Source organism: Zootoca vivipara, chromosome 8 (assembly GCF_963506605.1).
Source record: "Zootoca vivipara chromosome 8, rZooViv1.1, whole genome shotgun sequence".
Lineage (NCBI taxonomy): Eukaryota > Metazoa > Chordata > Lepidosauria > Squamata > Lacertidae > Zootoca > Zootoca vivipara.
In genome coordinates this window covers 6,871,173-6,880,933 of record NC_083283.1, presented here as the reverse complement: position 1 = coordinate 6,880,933, position 9,761 = coordinate 6,871,173, and the positions used below count along the sequence as shown (strand labels likewise).

General features: G+C 42.2%; 1 pseudogene; it reads left to right on the top strand.

Annotated features, from left to right (window-relative positions):
• Positions 1 to 247: 247 nt before the first annotated feature.
• Positions 248 to 1,207, top strand: LOC118089677 (mas-related G-protein coupled receptor member H-like; annotated as a pseudogene).
• The last annotated feature ends 8,554 nt before the right edge of the window (positions 1,208 to 9,761 follow it).

The following is a 9,761-nucleotide window of genomic DNA, read 5'->3' as shown; positions in this document are numbered from 1 at the left end:
ATTATCATTATTTTTATGTGTGTTCCTGAAAATGCAACAGTAACTGGAGATGAGCCAGGAAGAAATATTTCAATTCAACAATATTTTATGAAATTGCTATAATGGATGAGGCAAGAAAGACTAAACAGAAAGCTTTAATTCAATCTTCATTTGCTCAGCTTCATTAGCAAAGACTAATTCCACCCTTGATTCTTTACTTCCAGCAGGAATATATACACCAGAAGAAGCACGGAAACCAAGATTGGAGATGACGACCAGTTTCAACCTTACATCTTTGTCCCCTTTGTACAATGAAACTGCTTTTTCCAACAATAGCAACAGTAATGATGACCCCAAATCGATTGTGCATTATGGATTAGAAACATATGTTGTATTTGTATTAATAATTATAATTTGCATTTTGGGGTGCTGGGGGACTGGAAATGTCATCTGGTTGCTTGGCTTCCGTATTAAGGGGAGCCCTTTTACCGCGTACATCCTGAACCTCGCCATTGCTGACTTTGGCTTACTCACAATTGAATTGATTTTAGAAGTAGTTTGGGTAGTAGGAGGTCTGAATGAGAGCATTCTGAATGTATTCCTTGGTGACGTTTTCCAATCCATGTACAATGCCGGTCAGTTTCTGCTGACAGCTATCAGCCTTGACAGGTGTGTGTCTGTCCTGTTCCCACTTTGGTACCGATGCCACCGGCCGCCACATTTGCCCACCATTGTGTGTGCCTTAATATGGGTGTTTTCTTTCCTTCTCCCTGGAATTCACTTCATTGCCCTCCTGACTATTAAGGAAAAACAGGATCTCATAAAATACTATCAGTATACTTTTAATGGCTTCTTTTGCCTACCACTCATGGCTTTCTCCACCCTGATCCTGTTTATCAAGGTCTGCTTTAAATCACAACAACGAAAGCGGGGAAAACTACTAATGGTTATCCTGCTTACTCTGTTCTTCTTCATCTTTTTGTCTTTTCCAATGAATGCCTATTACATGTCCACTTATATTTTTCATTCACCAATGCCCTATTCCTTACCTTTTTGCTACTTAAACACTGCTCTTAACAGCAGTGTGAACCCTTTGATATATTTCCTGATTGGGAGACAGAAGAGAGGCAGACCTAGGGAGAGCATGGAAGCCAGGCTCCAGAATGTTTTCAAAGAGGAAGAAAACTCTACAAAGTAAGTGCATACTTCTGTTGAAATTCGCTTATGATGACTCCAAAGAATATAGGTTTTAGCTATATCACTCTAGTTGCGATAAGACACTATAGTTTCTACTTATTTAGATATTTATGCCAAATCTGCTGATATTTCTTTTTTTGTTCAAGGGAGATGAGGTTTGGCTGCCTTAGTCCAAACATGAGAAGTTCCACATATGAAAACTTAATTTTTTAAGGACATTTATAGTTCACCTAATCATATACCAAAGAAGCATAAGGAGCGAAGTGACCATTGGACCCTATAGCTCTGAATTGTACAGGTGAAACTTGGAAAATTAGAATATCATCGGAAAGTGCATTTATTTCAGTAATGCAACTTATTATTTTTTTAATTTTTACAAATGCTTTCTTTTGGAAATTCCACAGTAATAAAACAAATAGTTACAATAATACAAAAATAGACAAAAAATAAACATCGCTATTATATTTCTATAATTACATTCCACTTATAATTGGCCCGCCTAATGACAAATAATTACAATTACAACACATAAAGGCTTGACATATCTTGCTTTGCATGTCATGCATCTTTCTCATATATTGGTTTCACCTTTTAAGTCGCACTACTGAAATAAATGCACTTTTCAACGATATTCTAATTTTCCAAGTTTCACCTGTATATCACTGACTAACAAGGGGTGCCAACTTGAATGAAATATCGTGGGGGCCCAGGAAAGCCCCACCCCACATAATCAATCACATGGCACAGTGCACACCCACCACCTGAATGGCAATGCCCATCAACTTTGTGGGGGCCCCGGTCCCCTCAAATGTTTTATTGTGGGGGCCAAAGCCCCCATGCCCCCTTTGAGTTGGCACCTATGCTGACTGGTAGGAGTGTTTCACAGCCCTATCTGGAGATGCCAGGGATTAAACCTGGGATGCTCTGCAAGCAAGACAGATGTGCTAACATTGAACTACATCCCTCCCCCTGGACACAATATAGAGAATACAATAATAATAATTCACCATAAAACCAAACAGAATCAAGAACATGCTATGTGGGGCACATGCTCTTGGCTGTTAAATGCCACGAAGTTTTGATCTAACAGCATGGCTTGGACGTATATAGATTAGATTTGAGTGTTTTCTGTGGTGAAGGCAGTTACAACTGCATTTGACACAAAACCCATGTCATGAGAAAAATAACTGTGCTTAAAAAAGAACCTTCCCAAGGAGCCTTCTGTCAAAATCATTTTGATTCCCTTCAAAGGGAAAGCTTCCAGATGTAAACTGCTCATCTGGAAAAGCCCACTGACAACCTAGGGACACACGAGAAAACTCTTCAATCGCATTTTGCGTTCTGTCTCCAAAGTTGCCTCTAGTTTTGCTCTTGCTGACCTTTTGGGTGTCAGTTCCAAATATAATATGGCTTTTACTAGCATAGAGGTTCACATGTGACTGTCTTATAGACCAGCTCAGATCCAGCAACAGGGATACAGAGTTTTACCAATGGTGGAAAGGACTGGGAAGCCATGGAAGGGAATCAGGGGAGATACAACAGAGGGTGTGAATGGCTGGAGATGTGAATGCTTGGGGCAGCCGAGTTTTGGATAAAGTGGAACAGTGAGGAAGCTCAGAGAGGAAAGTGTCACAGTAAACCATGCAGGAGATGATCACTGAGAGTCTGAACCATTTTTAACTGAGGAGATGGAGAAGAATGGCAGGATATTCAGAATCATAGAATCATAGGATCGTAGAGTTGGAAGAGACCACAAGGGCCATCCAGTCCAACCCCCTGCCAAGCAGGAAACACCATCAAAGCATTCTTGACATATGCCTGTCAAGCCTCTGCTTAAAGACCTTCAAAGAAGGAGACTCCACCACACTCCTTGGTAGCAAATTCCACTGCCGAACAGCTCTTACTGTCAGGAAGTTCTTCCTCATGTTTAGGTGGAATCTTCTTTCTTGTAGTTTGAATCCATTGGTCCATGTCCGCTTCTCTGGAGCAGCAGAAAACAACCTTTCTCCCTCCTCTAGATGACATCCTTTTATATATTTGAACATGGCTATCATATCACCCCTTAACCTTCTCTTCTCCAGGCTAAACATAACCAGCTCCCTAAGCCGTTCCTCATTTGTGCAAGGAGAAGCACCATGACTGACTAAACATGGGGAGCAAAGTACAAGGAAGAATGGAGTTGGGGGAGGGGGCACTGCCAATTCTTCCTCCATTTTCCACTGATGCTGCTATGCGACCAACTCGGAGAATGTCAGTAAGGGAGGGATATATATCCCACTTTCCAGTTTGCCAGAAAGGATGTTGTTATGATTATTCTTAGGTTGTAATATTGTATGTATATATGTGGGTGTTTTTTTCCCCTTTAATCAATGCATTTTTATTTAACAAAAGTAATAATCTTAATAACAGGAGAGATGTATAAGTAGCCTATTGCTTCATGAAATAAACCCAGTAGATTTAGGAATTCCAAAGTTTTAATGTTACTGTTGGGAGCTGTTGATGTAAAAGATGCATGTTTACACGTGTAATAAAATGCTGCCATATATCTTGAAATGGAGTTGTTGTTGTTGTTTAGTCGTTTAGTCGTGTCCGACTCTTCGTGACCCCACGGACCATAGCACGCCAGGCACTCCTGTCTTGCACTGCCTCCCGCAGTTTGGTCAAACTCATGTTCGTAGCTTCGAGAACACTGTCCAACCATCTTGTCCTCTGTCGTCCCCTTCTCCTAGTGCCCTCAATCTTTCCCAACATCAGGGTCTTTTCCAAGGATTCTTCTCTTCTCATGAGGTGGCCAAAGTATTGGAGCCTCAGCTTTACGATCTGTCCTTCCAGGGAGCACTCAGGGCTGATTTCCTTAAGAATGGATAGGTTTGATCTTCTAGCAGTCCATGGGACTCTCAAGAGTCTCCTCCAGCACCGGTTACAGGTAGGTAGCCGTGTTGGTCTGGATCGAAGTAAAATAAAAAAATTCCTTCAGTAGCACCTTAAAGACCAACTAAGTTTTTATTTTGGTATGAGCTTTCGTGTGCATGCACACTTCTTCAGATACAGTGAAATGGAAGTTTCCAGGCACTTATGTAGAGAAGGGGTGGGGAGGGGTGGGGATGGGGAGGGGGGATCACTCAGAAGGGTGGTGGAAATGGGTGATTGACTGACTGATAGCTGTTGATGACCGCAAACGACTGCAAATGGTTTTGCATGAAAAAGCAAGGGTTGAGATGGCTGAAGATCGCTTATCATGTATAATGAGATAAGAACCCGATATCTCTGTTCAAACCAGGTCCCTCCATGGTTTTGAGCTTGGTGATAAGTTGCAATTCAGCAACTTCTCTTTCCAGTCTATTTCTGAAATTCTTTTGTAGTAAGACAGCTACTTTGAGATCTTGTATAGAATGTCCTGGGAGATTGAAGTGTTCTCCTACTGGTTTTTCTGTCTTCTGGTTCCTGATGTCAGATTTATGTCCATTTATCCTTTGGCGTAGGGTTTGGCCTGTTTGTCCAATATAGAGAGCTGAAGGGCACTGTTGGCATTTGATGGCATACACAATGTTAGAGGATGAGCAATTAAATAGTCCTGAGATGGTATGTTGGATGTTGTTGGGGCCAGTGATGGTGTTGTCCGGGTGTATGTGGCAGCAAAGTTGGCATCTGGGTTTATTGCAGGCTCTGGTACCAGTGTCCATGTTAAGTCTGGTGGTTGTATTATTGTGGGTGAGGAGTTGTTTAAGATTGGGTGGCTGTCTGTAGGCAATGAAAGGTCTTCCTCCCAGAGCTTGAGAAAGGGAGCGGTCATTGTCCAGGAGAGGCTGTAGATCTCTGATGATGCGTTGTACTGTTTTAGCTTGGGAGCTGTATGTGATGACTAGTGGTGTTCTGTTATTTTCTTTTTTGGGTCTGTCTTGCAGCAGGTTCTCTCTAGGTATCTGTCTGGCTCTGTTGATCTGTTGTTTAACTTCATCAGGTGGATATTTTAGTTCTAAAAAGGTTTGCTGTAGATCTCTTAGGTGAGATTCTCTGTCTGTAGAGTTGGAACAGATGCGGTTGTAACGTAAGGCCTGGCTGTATACGATGGATTGTTTGGTATGTTTGGGATGGTAGCTAGAAGCATGTAGATATGTTTGTCGGTCAGTTGGTTTTCTGTATAAGGTGGTGTCTATACGTCCATCCTGTATTTTTATAGTAGTGTCCAAAAAATGTATTTCTTGCATAGATTGGTTCATTGTTAGGTTGATGGTGGGGTGAAAGTCATTGAATGTCTGGTGGAAGGTTTCCAGGGTCTGTTGTCCATGTGTCCAGATAATAAAAATATCGTCAATGTATCGCAGGTACAGGAGAGGTTTGAGTGGGTAGGAGTTAAGGAAACGTTGTTCTAAATCTGCCATGAAGATGTTGGCATACTGTGGGGCCATGCGGGTGCCCATGGCTGTGCCGCTGATCTGGAGGAACCATCACCAAATTTGAAGTGGTTGTGGGTAAGGACAAAGTGGCAGAGTTTGGTAGCAAAGTCCGCTGTGGTTTTATCTGAAATGGTGTTCCTTATGGCTTGTAAACCATCATTGTGTGGGATGTTGGTATATAGAGATTCCACATCCATAGTGGCTAGTATAGTATTGTTAGGAAGATTGTTCAAATATTGTATTTTCCTCAGAAAATCTGTGGTGTCACGTACGTAGCTGGGAGCACTGATAGCATATGGTTTCAGAACAGAGTCCATATAGCCGGAAACACCCACTGTAATGGTGCCAATACCTGAGATGATGGGGCGTCCTGGGTTTCCTGGTTTGTGTATTTTGGGTAGAAGATAGAAAGTTCCTGGCCGAGGTTCCGCTGGTGTGTTTGTGAGGATCTGTTCTTGGATGTGTAGGGGTAGCTCCTTAATAATCTTGTTCAGTTCTTTTTTGTATGCTTGTGTGGGGTCTGAGTCCAATTTCATGTAAAAGGCAGTATTGGAAAGTTGTCTGTGGGCCTCTTGGATGTAATCAGTTTTGTTCATGATGACGACAGCTCCACCCTTGTCTGCCTCTTTAATTATAATGTCTGGGTTGTTCCTGAGATTTTCTATGGCTCTCCTTTCAGCATGGTTTAGATTTTGTTGTAAGCGATGGTGTTTTCTGGTCACATCCGTTTGGATTCTGTGGCGGAAGCATTCGATGTACAGATCTAGTGTGGTATTGCGTCCATCAGGAGGGGTCCATGTGGAGTCCCTTTTTGTGTAACTTCTTTTCGGTGGTAGTTGGTGGTCAATGTTCTGTTCATTGATGCGTTTGGAGGGTGATGGTTGTTCCCCAGTAAGTTGAGAGGTGTTGTGTTGTGGGGATGTAGTTTGTTCTACTTTGTCTTGTTCTTGTGTGTGATGAAAATACTCCTTCAGGCGTAAACGGCGGAAAAATGCTTCCAGGTCCCCGCAGAACTGAATCATGTGTTGGGATTTGGCAGGGCAGAATGATAGTCCCCGTGAAAGGACGGATTCCTCAGCTGGGCTGAGTGTTTGCTGTGAAAGATTGACAATGTTGTTGATCTTGTTTTGATTGGTGGCCTGTAGGTTGGAAAGGTTGCAGAGTTTTTTATTTTTCTGGTTCTTCAGTAACTCCAGTTGAGAGTGGTAAATGGTTTGTTTTTCCTTGTGGAACTTCTGCCAGGCCGGGTGATTCCTGATGGAGTTCTCCAGTGCAGAGAGTTCCTCCTTTATTAACTTCTGTTTGGAATACAGAACGCCGATAAGATGTTTCAGCAGTTTCTTAGATAAAGTGTGGCATAGTTTTCTGGCATATTCTGTGGGATAAGTTGATTGAAGAGGGTTCTTAATTCTAAGACCCTTAGGTACAATGTCCAGGTTTTTGCATTTAGATAGAAAGAGGATGTCAGTTTGTACCTGGGCAAGTTTCTTGGTGAGGTTGATGGACTTCCATTTCATGCGGCTCAATGTGGTGCCTTCCATAGTTCTGGTTACAGGTAGGTAGCCGTGTTGGTCTGGATCGAAGTAAAATAAAAAAATTCCTTCAGTAGCACCTTAAAGACCAACTAAGTTTTTATTTTGGTATGAGCTTTCGTGTGCATGCACACTTCTTCAGATACAGTGAAATGGAAGTTTCCAGGCACTTATGTAGAGAAGGGGTGGGGAGGGGTGGGGATGGGGAGGGGGGATCACTCAGAAGGGTGGTGGAAATGGGTGATTGACTGACTGATAGCTGTTGATGACCGCAAACGACTGCAAATGGTTTTGCATGAAAAAGCAAGGGTTGAGATGGCTGAAGATCGCTTATCATGTATAATGAGATAAGAACCCGATATCTCTGTTCAAACCAGGTCCCTCCATGGTTTTGAGCTTGGTGATAAGTTGCAATTCAGCAACTTCTCTTTCCAGTCTATTTCTGAAATTCTTTTGTAGTAAGACAGCTACTTTGAGATCTTGTATAGAATGTCCTGGGAGATTGAAGTGTACTCCTACTGGTTTTTCTGTCTTCTGGTTCCTGATGTCAGATTTATGTCCATTTATCCTTTGGCGTAGGGTTTGGCCTGTTTGTCCAATATAGAGAGCTGAAGGGCACTGTTGGCATTTGATGGCATACACAATGTTAGAGGATGAGCAATTAAATAGTCCTGAGATGGTATGTTGGATGTTGTTGGGGCCAGTGATGGTGTTGTCCGGGTGTATGTGGCAGCAAAGTTGGCATCTGGGTTTATTGCAGGCTCTGGTACCAGTGTCCATGTTAAGTCACCCACAATAATACAACCACCAGACTTAACATGGACACTGGTACCAGAGCCTGCAATAAACCCAGATGCCAACTTTGCTGCCACATACACCCGGACAACACCATCACTGGCCCCAACAACATCCAACATACCATCTCAGGACTATTTAATTGCTCATCCTCTAACATTGTGTATGCCATCAAATGCCAACAGTGCCCTTCAGCTCTCTATATTGGACAAACAGGCCAAACCCTACGCCAAAGGATAAATGGACATAAATCTGACATCAGGAACCAGAAGACAGAAAAACCAGTAGGAGAACACTTCAATCTCCCAGGACATTCTATACAAGATCTCAAAGTAGCTGTCTTACTACAAAAGAATTTCAGAAATAGACTGGAAAGAGAAGTTGCTGAATTGCAACTTATCACCAAGCTCAAAACCATGGAGGGACCTGGTTTGAACAGAGATATCGGGTTCTTATCTCATTATACATGATAAGCGATCTTCAGCCATCTCAACCCTTGCTTTTTCATGCAAAACCATTTGCAGTCGTTTGCGGTCATCAACAGCTATCAGTCAGTCAATCACCCATTTCCACCACCCTTCTGAGTGATCCCCCCTCCCCATCCCCACCCCTCCCCACCCCTTCTCTACATAAGTGCCTGGAAACTTCCATTTCACTGTATCTGAAGAAGTGTGCATGCACACGAAAGCTCATACCAAAATAAAAACTTAGTTGGTCTTTAAGGTGCTACTGAAGGAATTTTTTTATTTTCCTCCAGCACCATAATTCAAAAGCATCAATTCTTCATGGATCAATGCCTTGTCGTGGCAAAGGGGCTTGAATAACTCAGAGAAGCTATGAGCTATGCCATGCAGGGCCACCCAAGATGGACAGGTCATAGTGGAGAGTTTTGACTAAACGTGATCCACCTGGAGAAGGAACTGGCAAGCCACTCCAGTATCCCTGCCAAGAAAACTCCATGGACAAAGGTGAAATGGAGTACCTTTAGCCAATCTCTGCAGCCTTAAGAAGGATTAGTCTTCCATACATTTCTTATGCAAGAGCATCACAGAAATCCTGTAAAGTTTTCCATTTTTATACAACAGATAAAACATTCAGTTACCAAGAAAAAATGTTTCAAGTTCTTTACATGCTGTGCTTTTATTATCTCGATCAAACACAGAGAGAAGTGCTATCTGTGGCACCATCTGAAACTGTACCTGTGCAATATCTGATACCTTGGGTTGTGGGTTGTGTATCCCTGATTCTGCTAAGCAGCTTAAGCATGGAAATATAAAATCAAGGCATAACTACAATCAATAAAGGGATTTATCCTGATGAAGTTACTATAGCAGTGATCTACAGGTCAGGAGAACAACAAAGACTTCTCTAGTGCCTCCTCCGTGTCTCTTCTGAAAAGTGGGCTTAATATTATTTCATGTGTGGTCAGGGCTTTTCTTCCTGCCAGAACTCATTGGAACTCAGTTCTGGCACCTCTCAGGTGGGTGCCATTTCCATTATAAGGGAGGCATTCATGGCGAGTTCTGGCACCTCTTCCTCTAGAAAAATAGCACTGTATGTGACCTCTCACTAAGGACTATGTCCACAACATTAATGGGAACACTAAGTCTGTTGTAATCTCAAAGATAGTTTTATGAACAGGATAAAACTATTTTTGAGATTACAACAGACTTAGCGTTCCCATAAATTTTGTTTTTTTTTGTTTTTTCTTAACTGATCATTTCTTCATTTGACTCCTACACATTTTTAGTTATTATGCAGCTGTCTAAATATCATATTTCATCCACTGGTGTGTTTCCTGTTTGGAAGAAAGAAAGGGGGCTGATCTAAGCAGAACATATAGGTCATACTCCAGATTCTT